Below are 19,705 nucleotides of genomic sequence, written 5' to 3' on the forward strand. Positions count from 1 at the left end.
GCAAAAACCTCAAGGGCAAGGTGCTTACAACTGGTCTTGTTTTTAATTATTTTGCTTTGGATCCACTGGACTTCCTAAATCTGAAGATTTATGTCTTTAAGGGATTCTGGAAAACTCTTGCCAATTGTATTTTCAAATATTGCCTTTTCATTCTCTCTATAATCTTTACCTAGAAGTGTTAGTGAATATGTGTTGAACCTATTCCCTCTAAACTCCTTATCTCTTAATCTATTTTTCTTGGGTTATGTCCCTTTTTCTCTTTCTGTTCTAGTCCATGTAACTTTTTGCATCTCTTTGAAGTTGATTAATTTTCTTTTCTGCTTTGTATATTCTGATGTTTAACCATTCCATTTTAGTTGTACATTTAATCTAGAAGCTTTTATTAGTTCTTTTTTTAACCAATCTTTCTGGTTATCCTCAAATAATTTCTAGTTCCCAATTATGATATTTTGTGTGTCATTTAAAAAATATATACATTTAACACACTTATTTTGTGTTCTGTTTTAGGTCACTAAATTTTTATGGATCTGGTTCTGTTTTTTGTCTTTTATCTTCCTTCTTAGTTGTCTTACATTCATAGTATCCTGTTTCCTTTTGTGTAGGATTTATTATTATTATTATTATTATTATTGTCATAATTATGAGCTCATATTTGGAACTCTGCTTACAGGAATCCTGTAGGAATTTCATGGCTTCTAAGTTCCTCTGAGAATATCTGCATTTATTTCTACCCAATACCTAGGAACAGTACTACCTTTGTCCATTTTAAAGTAAAAGTCTCAGTTACGGCTTTTCAGTTCCCAAATGTGTGAATTCAGTCCCCAGTCCCTCATGGGGGCTGACTGATGCCATAGATTCTCAAAGGAAGCTTTTTCTCCACCTTCAATTAAAGCCAGTTCTGAAACCAACAAGTATCTCCCCTTTATGCCTCTGCGGAGTATAATCTGAAAACCAGAATTTCCATGCATCCTTTGTGGTTTTATGCTTTATCCATGGAGGAGGGTAGGCTGACTCGATGCCTTTCACTCTATTCATTCTTTGTCACTCGTCCTACTGATAAGATTGTTAAACCAAAACTATAAATCAATTACTTGGGTTATCACACACTCCCGGACAGCCCAAAGCTTCACTGTGTTGCTCACCTCCATTGAGTTATGGTCCCATTCTTTCCCTGACCTTTCTGCCAAACTCACACATTTATTTAAATTGTCTTTTTAAAATTTCATATTATATGGCATTTTTAGTTGCTTTGTAAGAGGAGAGTTGCTGGCTCTCTGTAACTGTCGTATTTCCAGAATGGAAGCCATGAACATTGACTTTCTTATACACCATTGAATCCTAGTACCTAATGTAGTGCCTGACATTAAGCAGACATTATATGAAAATTTATAGAATAAAGGAATTAAAATATATGATATTATGTGCATAACTTATTGATTCTGAATCATTTCTTCAGGATAAATTCTAACAATTTAGATTATTGGGTTCGAGGTGTGGACAATATCTTACTATACACTCCTATATTACTTTCCAAAAAAGATGCAAATACACATAGTGGGTTACTAGGTTAGTACTTATGTTAGATGTGCTTTAAATTTTTACCAAATGGCTAATAATTTGTTTCCTTTCATCTCTGAGAAACATACACATCGTCACTCGTCTTTGTGGATGTAATGTGTGCTTGCTAATGACCTCTAAAGCGCTGAACAGAATGCTCTGCAGGCCAAAGAGTTTGCTTTGCTGCCAATCTTGAATATTACAGGATACAAAACAATTATTTGGCCCTACTTTGTGATGCAAGAATTTCAAAGGCAGGTTAATTAGTATGAAGAAAGTATATTTTTTCCCTCATGGGACATGACTTCATTGCCTAGCTAAGGCTGTGTCCTATTCTCAATTTTTCCCTTACCCAAACTACACTTATGGAATTTAGATAGAGAAAAACATAATCCTCCTAATGCTTCTGACAACAATTTTGATCATGAAAGGTTAAGTACCTCCATGGGCAACTTGAACTTATATGACTAGAATTTACACACACAATAGATCAAGATCACTACTCTTAACCACACTAATAGGCTGATACTTTCCTAAAGAAAAAAAAAAGGCCCTCCTGTGTATTAATTAGATTTGGTACTCGCTGGTATAGACAAGAATGTCTCCAGGGTCTGCTGTATCCTTTATTATACAACTCGAGTGTAGAAAATCAATTTCAGGGTAACTCTATGCTGGGAAAATCTTCCCTGGGGTTTTAGAAAAATTTAACTGGGGCTCTGAGACAGAACGTGATTCTGGCGTGAGTGTGTGTGTGTGTGTGTGTGTGTGTGTGTGTGTGTGTGTTTGTGTGCACGTGCAAAGGGAGCATAATATGGAATAGGTGTTCAGCACGACTTTGCTGAATGGAATGAAAATAATATGTAGACAAAGGATTTTTTTTCCTGCTTGGCATAGAGGGGTATGATGGTTTCGAGATGATGCCATCTCACTCAAAATTCCAGGGTTCTTGGGAGATAGAGCTACTACAGCAAAGATCACTCTCCTTCTCTCACTGCTATGATGATCCACCAGATCAGACAGCTTAGAGTGCCCTCCTGTTCTTAACATGGCTTCATGTCCAGTTCTCATCCAAGAGTCTGGACTCAAGCCCAGTATTCACTCTAATGTCTCCTCCTCAGGCTTGGATAACTAATCATGGACAGCGCTTGAATCTGAATCCTATTAAGTAGTTGCTGATAAAGTGTTTGTCAAAAGTTAGTCTATTAGTTAGGACACTTACCATAACCAGCTGCTGAAACAACTTCAAAATCTCAGTGGCTTGGTTTTCCATTCCCGAGTCACTTCACTTAGAATAATAGTCTCTAATCTCATCCAGGTCATTGAAAATGCTGTTAATTCATTCATTTTTATGGCTGAGTAGTATTCTATCATATATATATGTATGTATGTGTGTATGTATGTATATCTGTATATATGTGTATATATATACACATATGTATATATAACACACATACATATCTATGTATATACACACCAGAGTTTATCCACTCATTGATGGGCATTTGGGTTGGTTCTACAATTTTTCTATTGTGAATTGTGCTGCTATAAACATGTATGTGCAAGTGTCTTTTTTGAATAACTTCTTTTCCTCCCGGTATGCAAAGGCATAAGAATGATACAATGGACTTTGGAGACTTGGGAGGAAGAGTGGGAGGGGGGTGAGGGATAAAAGACAACAAATATGGTGCAGTGTATACTGCTTGGGTGATGGGTGCACCAGGTTCTTACAAATCTCCACGGAAGAACTTACTCATGTAACCAAATATGACCTGTACCCCCAATAACTTACGGAAAAATAAAAATAAAAATCTCAGTAGCTAACCAAAGGAAAATTATCATAATTCCACACAGATCACGTAACTTTCCTTGCTGGTTCTATTCCAAAAAATAAATAGAAAACCAAGTTCCTACCCTCTTATGGCTCTCTCATCCTCTTAGACTTCCTCAAAGTCCTTGGTTGGATGTTTTTTTGTATTTACACAGAAAGTTTAAAAAAAAGAAGAAGAAGAAGAAGAAGAAGAAGAAGAAGAGAGTGAGAAGGACCTTGCAAGTTGTTTTACAGCCAGGTCCGAAAATGACCTACTTCAATTATATCTGCTCACATTATATTAGCCATAACGAATAACATAGCCTCAACCAAACTGAATGATATGCTGAGATATGTGGGCAGGAGGAGGAAATATTAGTGAATATCTAGTTCCTCTCGGCCATAGCTGATTTGTGTGCCAAGTATACTTATCAAAATAAATATGAGCCTAATATGGAAAACCCAATATCCTAAAAAAGATAAATTAGAGAGTTGTTATCTAAATTATTATAATTTGACAGAATACAGTGTATTTTAATATTCAAAACAATGAATTAACTGAAATTATCAACATTTCATTATACTAGGATCAACTAAATTCCATAACATTTGATGGAAGAAAAGATACCATTTAAAATTATAAGGTTACTAGGAGTAAATCTAACAACAAATTAGAAACTTTATAGAGAAACTTATTAAACTTTATTGAAGTTGAATAAATTTGAAAAGTAGGAGTCACATTTTGTTACTTAAGGTGAAGACTTCATGTGTTCTTTAACTCCTAGTTAATCTTTGAATTCAGTGCAATACAAAATATGACAGGCATATTCTGAACTTCATATGAATAGAATAATAATCAGCTAAAACAGTTTCGTTAAAGAATAACAGGAAGGACTTTTCTCTACCAGATACTAAGACTTGCTGTAATGCTATAGTAATTAAAAGTGTGTGAAGCCAGTACAAAAAATAAACAGATGAATAGAACAGAGAACTCAGAAACAAACTTATACATACATCATAAATAGCATATAATAGAAGTGCTATCACAAATCAATGGGGGAAAATGAAGAATAGACTACTCAGTGGCTTTCTAGGACAAAAAAGGTCCTATATAAGATAAAATGCAAAAAATAATTTACATATACACTTTAAAAATAACATTAAAATAATTATTTAAATTCTTATAGTGGACAATATAGGCTATGTATAGAATTTCTGGCAGTTATAATTTTTTTTAAAATACACTAAGAATTTACCATAAAGGAATAAAGTGACTACATCAAAATTAAAACTCTCATCATGAAAAATCACACCTCTAAGCTGGCTAAGTGCCAAGCAACAGAGCAACAGAAAATGTTTCAGTGTAAGAATAGAAATATATCCAGAATAGCTAAGGAAATCTTAGAAATTAATAAGAATAAAGCCAAATAACTCAAAATAAATGTGGACAAGAAATACGAACAAGCAATTCAAAGAAATGGACATATGAGTAGCCAATAAGCATATAAAAAGGTGTTCAGCTTTAGTAATTACCAGGGAAATGCAAAATAAAAGGATAATGATGTATTATTTTTCACTCAGAATGTCAATATCTAAGTCTGATAATGGTGAAGGTTCATGAGGGTTTGAGTAATGGTCTTCTGCTAATAGAAAGTTGACTCAACAGAGTTACACTGGAGATCAACTTGGCAATATCCATAAAATTTAAAATTTCACACTCTGTGGCCTGATACTTACTTCCAGATATATATCCTAAAATAACTGAGTATGAATATAGGAAACTTAGGAATGGACATTCATTGCAATGTTGTTCGTAATTGTAAACAAATGGAAACACCTTAAGTGTACACAAATAATGGAAATATTGAAAATAAAAATGTTTTATACTATACAGTGGTCAAGATGATCTAGACCTGCATACATATCAATGGGTAGTTGTTAAAAACTTAATGACAGTGAATAAATAAAAAAATAGCATAAGACATACATTGGATACAATTTGGGTAAACTTTAAAAGTACTAAAAAGTTTACCATATACAAAGGGACTTCAAAAACTTGGTGAAAAAATTGAATTAAAATACAAATATAAAAAATATAAACTTTATTTCTCATCATAAACTCCATCAAGTTCAAGACATTTTTTTAAGTGTCTTGATGCCATTTAGTCCATCTCTAAAGAACTGAGGTCCTGGGAACTTAACTAAGTCAATATAGATTTTTTTGTCACTATTAACTAACAAAAAAATGGGTGTCCTTTACAGATTTTTTAAGATTAAGAGACAAAAAGCAGTCAGAAGGAGCCAAATCAGGACTGTAAGGTGGATGTCTAATGATTTCCCATTGACACGCTTGCAAAATTTCTCTTGTTAGATGAGAGGAATGAGCAGGAGCATTGTCACAGTGGAGAAGGACTCTGGTGAAGCTTTCTTGGGTATTTTCCTGTTAAAGCTTTCCCTAACTTTCTCAAAACACTCTTATGATAAGCACGTGTTACTGTTCTTTAGCCCTCCAGAAAGTTAAGCAAAATACCTTGAGTATCCCCAAAAATTGTTGCCATGACCTTTGCTTCCGACCAGTCAGCTCTTGCTTTGACTGAACCACTTTCAACCCTTGGTAGTCATTGGTTTGCTTGTGCTTTGTCTTCAGGATTGTAATGATAAAGTTATGTTTTATCTCCTGTTACAATTCTTTGGAGAAATGCTTCAGGATCTTGATCCCACTTGTTTAAAATTTCGGTTGAAAGCTCTGCTCTGCAGAGTTGCTCTGGGTACAACAGTTTTGGCACCCCTTGCGTGGAAAATTTGCTCAACTTTAATTGTCCAGTCAGAATTGTTAAGCGGAACCAATACAGATGTCTATGTTTTGGCTATTGTTTGTGCTGTTAATTATTCGTCTGTGTCTCCTCTTCAATCAAGACGCAGACAAGATTATTTTTTTCCTCATAAATTGATGTGGATAGTCCGTCACTGCAGGATTTATCTTTAATATTGTTTTGTCCCTTCTTAAAATGAGTTATCCATTTGTAAATAAATAACTGCTGATTTCTTTGGGCACTGTCCCCATAAACTTTCTGTAAAGCATCAATGATGTCACCATTCTTTCACCCAAGCTTCACAATAAATTTTGTATTTGTTCTTGCTTAAATTTTAGCAGAATTCATGTTGCTCTGATAGGGGCTTTTTTCAAACTAGTGTCTTATACTTCTTAGTGCCTCAAACTAGATCCTGTTCAGACATGTTATAAAAAGTTAGCATGAGTTTATTTTGGTGCAAAAAAATTTGAAATCCATGCATAGTTTTTTCATAATATTCATTTTCCATGAACTTTTTGAAGACCTCTCATTTAGTTTGTGGATTTACATACATGTGTGCTAAGTTATTTTTAAATGTAATAAATGAAAATTTGTTAAACTCACAATAGTGATTTCCCCTGGAATCACCGGCAGGGAAATAGAATTGAAGATGGTAACTCAAATTGCTTTAAACTATTTTAATTTAAATTTTAAATAAATTATTATTGTAATAAATATTTTCAATAAAATACTTATTGAGTAAAGAATATGATAAATATGTGTGTATACATGTTATATAAATTCAAATTAGACAGAATGCCAAGTTCTCCTTTAAAAAGGAACAAGAAAAGAAGAAAGTCAAGCCCCAGCAGATGTTAAAAAGTATTTGAAACTTACGACAATTAAAACATGTTACACTGGCACAAGAAAAAATACTGATGAAAATCAATGGGACAAAATAGATAAGCCTGCAAAAAGTTTTACAGCATATAAGAATTTAATAAATTGTGAAGGCAGTTATCAGAAGTCAATGACGAAAAAATATTTTTCAATAAACAGGGTAGGGAAATAAGTTTACAAATTTTTTCAAAATTAGATCTTTATACCAAACAAGAAGATGTTGTCTATATAGATCAGTAAAAGCATTACAGACTTAAGAAAATATGGAAAAATTAAACCTGATTTTGAGACATAGATTTTCCAAGAATAAAATAAGCAAAATAAAAACCACAAAAAATGAGAAATAGATTAAATCGCTTAATGAGTACAACTTCCTATGCCTCAAAAACTGCCATAGAAATACTTAAAAAGAAATATTTGCTTTGTCTATGATAAATGATTAAAAGTTTTAATACAGAAAAAGAACTTCTAAGTTAAAAAGAAAAATAGAAATGCCTAAATATAAAAAAGGACAAAAGATGTGGATAATTTATAAAAGTATTAAAGACCAATACACATATAAAATATATTTAAACTCACTAGTAATTGAAAATGCAAATTTAATTAATTTGCAAACATTAATAAATTTGCAAACATTTTCAGCTCTCTAGACTACCAAATTTTTAAAATTAAAATAGTCACTACTAGTAGGAGTACAGATAAATGTGTACACATGTACTCTGAATAGGAATCAGTAGTAACTTTCTGGATGGGTGTTGGTCAGGAAGGAACCGACACTTTCACCCAACAATTCTCATTGTGGAATTTTACCCTAAAAAAAAAATTATAAATATGCACAAAATGGCTTTTTAAACCATCAAGAGGATGAGTAGAAGAAAGGAAAGAAAAAAGACTAAGAGGAAAGAAAGAAGGAAGAGGAGAGGAAGAGGCCATGTAAATGATAACAAAAAGGAAGCGGTTAAACAAGTTGTAATAAACTCTTTTGAATATTTTAATTAATATTTATTGACATGAAAAAGTACTGATGACAATTTTCCTAAGCTGATTTAGAAACGACTTTGCCTCTGTCTGCTTCCAGCTATGACAGAGTCACAGACATACCAAAACACTGCAGAATACACATTCTTTTTAAATCCACTGGGAACGTTCACCATAACAATACCAAAAGCTGGGAAATACTATCTTCAGTAAATTTCAAAACACTGACATCTTAAATAGTGGAGGGGCAAAGGAAGTATTTCCCCATTACCCTTTGCGAGTTCACTGAAAAATCAACTCACAAAATGCCAATTAGTAAGAAAAAAGACATACAAATTTATTAACATGTACACAGGGGAGAAAGACAGAATGATTACTCATTATCTCCATAGGGCCCCAATACTTATATATTCTTATTTCAGGGGGGAGGGGGAAATAGGTAATTCTGTCAAGGGGCAATAAATGACTGCTAGGGAGAATGAATAGATGTAGATGAGAGATTAATTTGTAAATGGTTCTCTTTGGAAACTGCATGAGCCTGAGACATGGACGGTATTCTGTGAATGGGTCTATTCTGGTGTGGTTACATTCTCAATCTTCTTTTCTGCAATAGATAATGATATAGCAGGGAGGGAAAGAAAAACTATTGTTCTTCTTGATGGGTCCATTTGGTCGCTATGTAGCCAAGAGAAAAGTCTTTTCTAGCATCTGTTGATACCTTTGGGCCTTTAATTCAAAATATTAATTATACCAGAGAGCCTTATTTTAGGGTGAAGTTCCCTGCATTCCTTCAAGAGTATATTCTCTGACCAAAAGAGAATTAAATTAAAAATCAATAAGTTATCTAGAAAATTCTCATATGATTAGAAATTAAATAATACAGCTTCTAAGTAGCACACAGAGACAAGAAATAAGAGGAATTGGCCGGGCACGGTGGCTCACACCTGTAATCCTAGCACTTTGGGAGGCTGAGATGGGTGGATCACCTGAGGTCAGGAGTTCCAGACCAGTCTGGTCAACATGGTGAAACCATATCTCTACTAAAAATACAAAATTAGCCCAGTGTGGTGGCACACACCTGTAATCCCAACTACTTGTGAGGCTGAAGCAGGAGAAAATTACTTGAACATAGGAGGCAGAGGTTGCAGTGAGCCGAGATTGGGCCATTATACTCCAGCCTGGGTGACAAAAGTGAAACTCTGTCAAAAAAAGGAAGGAAGGAAGGAAGGAAGGAAGGGAGGAAGGAAGGAAGGAAGGAAGGAAGGAAGGAAGGAAGGAAGGAAGGCAGGCAGGCAGGCAGGCAGGCAGGGAGGGAGGGAGGGAGGGAGGGAGGGAAATTATAAAATACACCAAACTGAATGATAATGAAATATCATGAGATGCACAATGTTGTACAATGCATACAGAGAAATTTACAGCTTTAAATGCCTGTAATGGAAAGAGAAGAAGGCCTTAAAATCAATGATCTAAGTTTCTACTTTAAGAAGTCAAAAAAGTAGAGCAAACCAAAAATAAATAGAAGGAAAGAAATAATAAAGGGCAGAAATTTAAAAAAAGAAAATAGTAGAGCAAATTTTAAAAGTCAAACTTTCATTCTTGAAATTATTGTACTTTAATAATTGAGCTCCCCTAGCAAGAATAGTTTTTAAAAAATAAAAAGCAAATTACAATATCAGAAATGAAAATGGGGATATCACCATAAGCCCTAGAGATATTAAAAGATAGTAATGCGAAATTATGAACAAATATATGCCAATAAATTCAACAACTTAAATGAAATGGAAAAATTCCTTGAAAAGCACAACTTACAAAAACTAAGTCAAAAATAAAAGTAAAAAAATCCAAATAACCTTGTAGCTATTAAAGATACTGAACTTGTAATCAAAAAACTTTTCATAATAAAAGACTTTGCAAACACTTGGAAGTCCTGCATTCAACCAAATAAAATAATGGTTGGATATGTGGCCAAGGTGGAAATAAAGGAAGAGATTCTTTGGGTACCCAAAATAAAGAGGAAATTCAAAGTATCAAGAAGCAGGAAGCCATGAGTTACAGGAGTCAGATCCAGGTCTTAACACTATGGATTTGACACGGACTTGGATTGGAAAAAGGGTATGAGAAACAGGCTTCACGTTCTCAGGAGGCGAGGAATGACCTCCTTGCCTAAGACCTGCAGCCATAAAGGGTTATTCTTTTTCTTAAAAGAATAATTAAAAATAGCTCACCTACTGGGTTAGGAAGGAATAAGACAACTTGTAGAAAACCCGGTATCTCAATTCCTAATATTTTTCTCAGGTGTCTCCTACCCTTACTCTTTCCCTGGCTATTTAACTTATTGCTATTTTAAACAAAGATAGATAAGTATTAAAAGGAAACACTCAAAATTCCTGTCACCTGCCCCTACCAAAAAGAAAACCTACTAAAAAATGTTTCAGAGATTTGGAGGAAGCTACTGTGAATTCACCAAGAAACAATTACAACTGTTTTTGATTCCACATCACAATGTTTATCCCAGGCACGAGAAGAATTATATTTCTAAAAGCACTGATTAGTCCATCCTATCCACTGAAACCTAAAACCCTAAAACTAACTAATTTTTTCTCTCTCTCTCCTCTCTTTTTCATCTGGAGAAGCAACAGGCATTGCCTTCAGAAGACAGGAAAGAGGGACCAAGAGGGGAATGACAGTTTGGAGTGGTTCTGAGAAGGGCAGAGACCCATGGCCAACCAGCAGTTTCCCAGATGGGGAACAAATGTGGGATGCCTTTGGATTATGGATTTTAAATGCCAAGTCTTAAAAGCAATAGCAAGGACAGATTCTCCGTAGTGAGGATCCCATAACAGGCATATGGTCATAATAGGGTCACCTGGCTGAATTACACTGACGACCAAGTAAACTAAGGTCCATGACTCTCCCCCTTTTCTGTCTACCATGCAAACTTCCTAAAACACAACAGAGAAAGCAACTTTTGAAGGCTCTAGTGAATGGGAGCTCATAACTAGGTTTTATTTTATTAAGAAAAATAAATAATGATCCTTAAATTCAAGTGTTTTGGGGGGATCATACTAATTACATAGACAAATGACTCATGTAATACATATGGAAAGGCAGATGTCATTGATATCGTCCTCTCTTTCTGTTATTCCTCCCTAAAACAAACCTAGAAACATTGAAAAGAACAATGTTGAACATCTAAGTTCCTATGGAGTGTCACCTTTTGAGGGAACAGTATTCAGGTTATCAAGACAATTTCCCTGTGATTCAGTGGGTTCCTGCTAACTTTTGCTTCCTGTCTACCAAGGGAAATCATTCCAAAACTTCCTCAAAGGAGCTGAAAAGAGAGGAGGAGCTGAGTTTCAATCTAGACAGAGCTCCACTTTGAAGTTCCTCTCTTGAGATTGAAGTCTAGACTGGGAAACGAAGAGAGAAAAATGGGTCTAACTTGGGAAAGGAGCTCCTAACACAACCAGGGAAGGGAGTTTCTTCATGTCCCTTAAGTATCTTGACACATGAGGGCTGTGAGTACAGAAACCAGAAAAGGTGAGGAAAAAAAGGCAATTATCTAAATGACTCAAGCAAACAACCCCAAATCAAATCAAGGAATGATAGCCATACCCACCATTTTTCATTGACAATCAGGATTTGTCAAGTGAATGTGAGCCTTCTAGTCAAGATTTTTAAATAATTGCCCTAATTCTTTACTATGTGTGCATATGTATAATCCGAGAAGCCTCAGCTATACAACATCTTCCTACAAATGAGTTCCCTAAAGATGGTGAAATAATTTATGTTGGCTGTTTCCTCCTCAACAAACATTCAGAAAGTACAGGAAATTGAGACTTTATTCCCCCTAACAGCAGTATTTGAATAATGTGGGTGTAAGCAGGTTGATCTTCTGCAAGCACAATTTGATCCCCTCATCCCTTAACTCAGAAACCTTTCACCTCTCCATTATCTAATAAATCAAATCCTGTCTTTACTCCGCCATTAGCCATTCAAGTCCCACCTTTTGTCCAGTTTTCTAACGTCTGTCCAAAATGTTCTCCAGGCTTCAACCAAGCCAGCCCACTGCCAACTGACCACAGCTTGCCTGTGCTATTCTAGCTTATTTATTTATTTATTTATTTATTTATTTATTTATTTATTTGAGACGGAGTCTCAGTCTGTCGCTCAGGCTGGAGTGCAGTGGTGCAATCTCCGCTCACTGCAACCTTCACCTCCCTGGTTCAAGCAATTCCCCTGCCTCAGCCTCCCAAGTAGCTGGGATTACAGGTGCACACCACCATGCCCAGCTAATTTTTTTGTAATTTTAGTAGAGACAGGGTTTCATCATGTTGGCCAGACTGGTCTCGAACTCCGACCTCAGGTAATCTGCCCACCTCAGCCTCCCAAAGTGCTGGGATTACAGGCATGAGTCACCACACCCGGCCTATTCTAGCTTCTAAAGTCCCCTTCTCCCACTTTAGTTGTACATTGCTCATGCTAGTCAAAAGGAACTTTTTCTTTTTTTGATTCCCTAAAACATTTTCTTTTATGTTCTTGATATTTGTCAGTTTTCCTTTGCATTAGTGAACAGTAACTACTTGAGCTGTGTTTTATCCCCTCTACTCATGTCTAGATCCATTTTGTGCTGCTATAACAGAATAGCTGAGACTGAGTAACTTGTAATGAACAGAAATTTACTGGCTCATGGTTCTCAAGGCTGGGAAGCCCAAGATCAATGTACTGGCACCTGGCACCTGACAAGGGCCTTCGTGCTGTGGTCTCTCATGGTGAAGGAGTAAAGAAAGGGTGAGAGAGAGTGAGAAGGGGGCCACACTCATCGTTTTATATGGAATTCATTCCATTCATGAGGGCAGACCCCTCCTGGCCCAATCACCACTCTTCGAGTTTTACCTCCTGACATTGTTGGATTAGGGATTAAGTGTCCAATACATGCTTTTTGAAGGACACATTCCAATCCTAGCAACTAGCTTTTGAGTCCCTTTGGGGCTCTCCTCATAATCCTGAAATTACCTAAAATGTCAAACATGCTGCCTTTTTGTGGGTATATGCTCTCAGGAGAGCTGCCATGTTTTTAAAATTATGGACTATATAACTATGTGAAACTCCCGGGAATTCATGAGATCCATGAGTATTTGGTGTTAACCTTGAGTAACACTGAGTGGTAGAGACAAATAGTTCTATTTGGATCCTGCCAGTGAATTGCCATATCCCATGTGGTCTAAAGAATGCAAGATTTCCACTTTGGGTCAAAAATCTTACATGTCTTCCATTGTATTTATTAGGCTTAGAATTGTAGGCTGTCTTGTCTTTTCAGGAGGAGGTTCAATACAATCTCAAATCAAATAGAATCCACATGAATTGAAATCTGCCTCCTTTGCCACCTTACCCCCAATATTTACTTTTCGTATTCTGTTTCTTTCTCCCTCTTCAGTCCAGTCCTCCAGGTATCACTCTTAGGGAGTCATGATAACATGCAAGTGTCTCTTAATTCTCTTTTTAGATTCAAAAGCTGCTCAGCTTTCCCAGTAACCACAGTTCTCACAGTTGATTTTTCCCTCCCCTTGTCTCCTGCAGTGGCCTCCATCTCCCCATGTGACACAGAACTGAGGCTGAATCATTTTGCTGGTTTCCATTTGGCAATCATCCTACCTTTCCCCAATGGTTTATTACGCCCTTCTATGGCCTCGAGGAACTTTCCATATTCATTTGCAGTAAGTCCATTACTGGAAGATACTGAAGATATAGAATAATTTATAGATACTACCAATCAGAATAACGCCTGCTTTATGAATTATGAGTTCTATCACTTAATACCTTTGGCTTGATCTGGCTAATTCTGCTTGAACTTAGCTTGCCCCTGACCCAGCATAAGGAGCTAGATAGCAATATGAAGAGAGCTGTCGGAAAATTCCACCTTGAGAAAATGAACTTCCGATTTGAAATCAACAAATATTTTCCCTTACCAATCTACCAGAGATTGAGCTGGTAGATTGGTGAGGGAAAACAAGAAGCCAATCATTGCCCTTTCAGCTGTGTAATAAAAACAGAAAGGCAAACATCTGCATTTAACTTCTCCATGCTTGTTGCTAATGATCTGTTTTTTAGAATTCTTTTTCTAGGACTCTGTTCTCAAATTTTAAAACTCTAGTGTATACCACTATATTTATCTAGATACTTCTTTAGAGAAGCTGCTTCCTTTGATCTGGCTCATCTCATAAAAGTAAGCATTTTCATACACGCTAATGGGTTTGTAAGTTAATACAATTAGGAAAACAATGTGGTTAACCTTTTAAAATTGCTCCCTTACTCTTCTAAAAAGTAGAAAAATAAAATAGTTGGGTACGGTGGCTCATGCCTGCAGTCCACGCTATCAGGTGGCTGAGGTGGGAGGATCACTTGAGCCCAGGAGGTCGAAGCTGCAGTGAGCCGTGATCATGCCATTGCACTCTAGCCTGGGCAACAGAGGGAGACTTTGTCTTAAGAAAAAAAAAAAAAAAAGTTTTCATCCCCTTTTGCCCTTTGACCCAAAGCCTGAAACTCTAGGCATATATTAAAAACAAAAGACAAAGGTACACAGATAAAGATTTATTTTCAAAGTTATTCATAAGTAGCTTTTACTACTTATAATAGTGAAAAAAAAGAAATGCCCCAAAACGGGAAACTGATTGAGAAGGCATATGATCCCTAAATGGAATAATCTGCATTCATTAAGTCAAAGATTATAAAGGAATTTTTAATGGGATAGGGAAATGCTTATGGTATGATGCTAAAAAAATAAAGGTTTGAAGTTAAAATATTTTCAATCACCTATATAAAAAAGGCATAAAATATTTTAAAATGTTGAACTATATTAAAATGTATAGGAGGCCACTGATTTCAACTGAGCTTCTGCACTAGACCTCAACAGACCAAACCAAAATGGAGTCACTCATGCTAAAGTCTCACATCACAAAACAAAAAGTAAACTGTGTATCTGATATTCCAAGAAATCAAGAAAGAAAGATACTAGCCAAATCTTTAAATACGCCAGTGTTACCCAAAATGACAAGGAAGTCCCTACTACTTTAACACAAGGAAAGTAACCTGAAGCAGTCTCACGTTAATCATGTTAATCCACTTTTTGTATTATGCTGATGTTTCTTTGTTCCTGTTTAAGCTACCTTATAAAAAAGCGACTGTCCTGTCATGCCCACTATAGGACCCCTCTATTTTTAGATGAGATGCTACCCAAATTATGAACTAGAAATAAAAACTAATTAGATCATTTAACCAAATGTGTTGAAAATTTATCTTCTGACAATTACAACCACAGTTGCTACTAGACTGTGAGATTACAGATAATTTTTTTCTGCTTCTTTACTCATTTCAGTGTTTTCGATAATTTTGAAAATGAGTGTATATAATTATGTCAATTCAGTTTTAAAAAATAAATCACTAAGAGGAGAAAGAATTTACAAAGGCACAGACCAAAGTTATGTCTCTTCAGAGCTCACAGAAAATACTTGAATTGCAAAGAAAGTTTCCTTAAGGGAACAGCAGGATGGGGCATGACCCTATGAGAGATGGAGAAGGAAGAGAAGACAAATAGAAGCAAGGGCAAAACCCTTCACTGAACTTGCCTCAGGGTAAGGCACCAATCCAGTTATTTATGCATCCTCTGTAACTGCTGTCTAAACCACTTGTCTTCATCTAGAAAAGATATATTTTTACTTGCAGTGTGCTGTCTGTAAGGGCATAACTTGAATTTTAGGAGTAAACTATTTTAAATATTTCCTAGAAAGTTTCCTTCTAAAAATGCCACCCATCAGCCTCCAGGGGTATGATCAATAAACTGCATGTATTTAAAATGATGCTAAGAGGATAGCAATGACATACATAAAGGCAAAGCTTAGATTAACAGTATTTTGCTAAGATCAGTGTTGATTCATCTTAGGATGGTGATGCCAGAGTAACATTAGAGATTATCTAATCCAACTTTCTCATTTTATAGGTATGAAACTGAAAACCAGATATATGAGAAAACTTCGCATTTGACTTGGCAATTGAAACTCTAGTCTTCGTCTATGAGCGTAAAATCCCTTTCCATAAGGTTATGCCAACCCTACCATTCTAGAGGAATGATTCATTAATCACACAGAAAGGGTAAGCTCAGCTACTACTTTATACAGTGAAATATTCAATTCCTTCCCCCATCACTTCCCACGTACGTCACCTAAATCACATTGTTGCTGATATAGCCAAACTCTTAAGGCTCTGTTTTACTAATCCATATTCCGTTCTTTATTTAGAAAACAAATCTATTAGAAAGTAAGTTTATTGTTTGCCAAGCAGAATTAAATATCCATCACAGTTATCTTAAAAAAAACCTTTTATCTATACATTCAAATCATTTTAGGTGTTTGAACAGAACATGCTTTTACATTTATCATATTCTCATGGCCACTGGTAATGGCAATAGCTAACACACGGTGGAGAAAACTAATCCTTGCTGACTCCATTCTAAATGCTTTATATCGATTATCTCATTTAGTTATGGCAATAGCCTATTAGACAGATACTATCATAGGAAAAAATAGGGAAAGTGAATGAATTCATAGAAAACACCCAGGTAGACCTGGGATCCTAATCCAGGTATGTTGTGGGTGGCTGGCCCGTGTATTATAGAATGTTGGGCACCATTCCTGGTCTCTACACACAAGATGCGAGGTAGCACCCCCACACCAATTATAACATAGAAAATCATCTCCAGCATTACCAGATGTATCCTAGGGATCAAAATTATCCAGGTTGAGAACCACTGCAGTAGGCAGGTAGCCCAGTCTGACATTTTTTTTTTCTCTGCAGAACGTCACTAAGCCAATCAAGTCAAAGATTTGCTTCTGTATGTAATAAAGGGAAACAACAACGTCCCCAGAAAGCAAAATTTTACAGAGAGACAGTGCCACATAATCGAAATGGCGATGGAGTTGCCATTAAAATGCCTGCTCTTAAGGCCAAATTCTATTACCTAGTGACTATATAGCCTTGAATAAATCACTTCTCTGAGCTTCAGTTTTCATCTTCCAGATATTTCTTAACTAGAAAGAACTTCTGCAATTCAAATGGTGGAGGTTTTATGAGCATGAGCTTTGAAGACCTAGATTTGAATCTTTCATCAGGCTCTTTCCGTCCCATTACTTCAGACAAATTTATTTATGTCTCCTCACCTCCTTATTCTCATCTGTGTACTAGAGACAGTGATACCTCTACCATGGGCTCTCTCTATCTTCATTCTCCAACTGCCCACTCAATATCTCTCCTTAAGGTCCTGGGGTACTTCAAACTCATTTCTGGTTACCTAAAGATCCTTCACTCACCCAGATACTTTTTAAGTAGTCTTTGACCCAGCTCACTCTTCTTTAGCTCCTAATTCCAATTAATTGCAATGTTTTGTCTACTCTGCTCTCAATTAGTTCTCTATGCTGTGGTCCTATGACCATGGAAACCTTGGCTCCTCACTGTTATTGGGATGAAAACCAAACTCCTTATCATGATCTATAAAATGTACACATTATATACACGTAAAATGCATACACCACACATTTATTAATACAAAAATCCAGCCTCAAACTTGTTTTCCAGCTTTATGTACCATGGCACCCTTTCCCTCTCCCCCTCAATTTTTACTCAGCCACACTGAATTTCTCTGTGCTCTCAGACCTCATTAAGCTTTTCATACTTTAGCTTTTAACAATCTATTTCCTGCCTGAAATGCTACCCTCTTCATCTTACTAGCTCCCACCCACCTTTTAGGTTTCAGTTTATACATTACTCCTCCAATAATGTAACCTTAAACCATCCCAGTCAGGTTTCTTCATTCTTCCACATTGTTTGTGCATTTTCCCACAGTATTTTGGGATATCTTTAGAATAGCTTTTATTACAGTATTTTGCCCCTCTTTAATTCCACTTTAACCTCCCCTACTTCATCTTTTCATGATATATGTAGATTATTACAATGTAAAGTTCTAGTTGCTTTCCTATAATCCATTTCCCCATTTTGAAAAGCGCCATGATTTTCTTTCAGATATCCACCTCTCCTGCACACAGCTTCAGGGAAAGCTAACTCCAACAGCATTTCTGCTGGCAGTACAAAAGGTGTAAAGGTAATCAAATTCTTCATGACATGGATTCATTGGGTGATCTAGGCCCAAGCTGACTAGAACAGGACACTCCCTGGTTATAGACATAAGGGGAAGGATGTTTGCTGGGAAACGTGTTTCCTCACCCTTGAGAGAAATTCCAGAAGAAATATGCTCACTCTTCTTCTGGACGTTGCCATGTATGCACGTACGGCCTTTCATGGTCATCTTCCTGCCACCTTAAGGTATGAACCGTGATATGGAGGAGGGCAGAGTTGAGAACATTGTAGAGAAATGGACCTTGACCCCTGGTTAAACAATTCCTGACCTCTGGCCGGCCTTGGGACATTTTAGTTACATAAGCAAATAAATTGTCTGTAATGTTTCAGCCTGTGTGGGTTAAGTTTGCTGTAACTCCAGGCCAAGTGCATCCTACAACTCTAACATATCTCAACTGTAGCACTAGGTTTCACATCTATCCCATTGCTAGTGCCAAAAAATGCTCCAATAAATGGCTAAATCAGTAGTTACTATTCCATGATTTAAGTCATTTAAATCTCAGAGTGGATCTTATGGTTTTTTACTGCAATATTAGTTTACTCTTATTGTGATAACAAATTACTACGAACTTGTTGGCTTGAAAATATACATTCATTTTCTTATCATTCTAGAGAACTGAAGACTGAAATCAGTTTAACCAGGCTAAAGTCAAGTTGTCAACAGGACTGATCCCTGCTGGAGATTTCAGGGAAGAATTAGTTTCCTTGCCTTTTCCAGCTTCTGGGGGCTGCCTCCATTCCTTGGCTTATAACTCCTCTGTCGAATCACGTTAACCTTTTGCTTCTGTTGTCACATCTCCTACTTCCCTTTCTGTAGTCAAATCACCCTCTGACTCTCGTATAAAGACACTTATGATTACATTTAGAACCTGCCCAGATAATCAGGATAATCATCCCTTCTCAAAATCCTTTACTTAGTCACATCTGCAAAGTCCCCTTTGCCATGTAAGTCATGGATCAAAGGTTCCCAAGACTAGAGCCTAGATTTCATTAGAGGTCACTATTTAGCCTGCCACTATTGCCTAACTTAAATCACAAAATTAATGGAAATCAGGCATCTTAAGAGCTTAAAAATACCTGATAGATAACTTCTAATATCTTTATTTTAAGGACGTAGAGGCCAAGACCCAATGAGGTGACTTATTCAAAGTCACGTAAAGGTAACTAGAAATAAGACCTTCTGGGTCTAAGACACGTACCCTTGTAAGTCTGCCATGTTCCTACTGCAATTTAATGTGTATTCTGTAATACATGTTACCATAAAAATTTATTGTTTAAACATAAGAAGTTTACAGAAACTTGCCAAAATAAGCCCCCCAAAAAATCTCAAATCCCAAAATAGTTTACATCATTCCTAACCTCCCCAGAAGTCTGACTCAGACTAGCTTCTGGGTTGCTTTGTATTTTTATACTGATAATCTCTCCAGTAATGTTGCATACATTTTCTAGTTTTCACCAACTCAGTCAGTAACAGCCTGAGAATCGC

This window comes from Macaca fascicularis, chromosome 9 (assembly GCF_037993035.2).
Source record: "Macaca fascicularis isolate 582-1 chromosome 9, T2T-MFA8v1.1".
NCBI classification, from domain to species: Eukaryota; Metazoa; Chordata; class Mammalia; order Primates; family Cercopithecidae; genus Macaca; species Macaca fascicularis.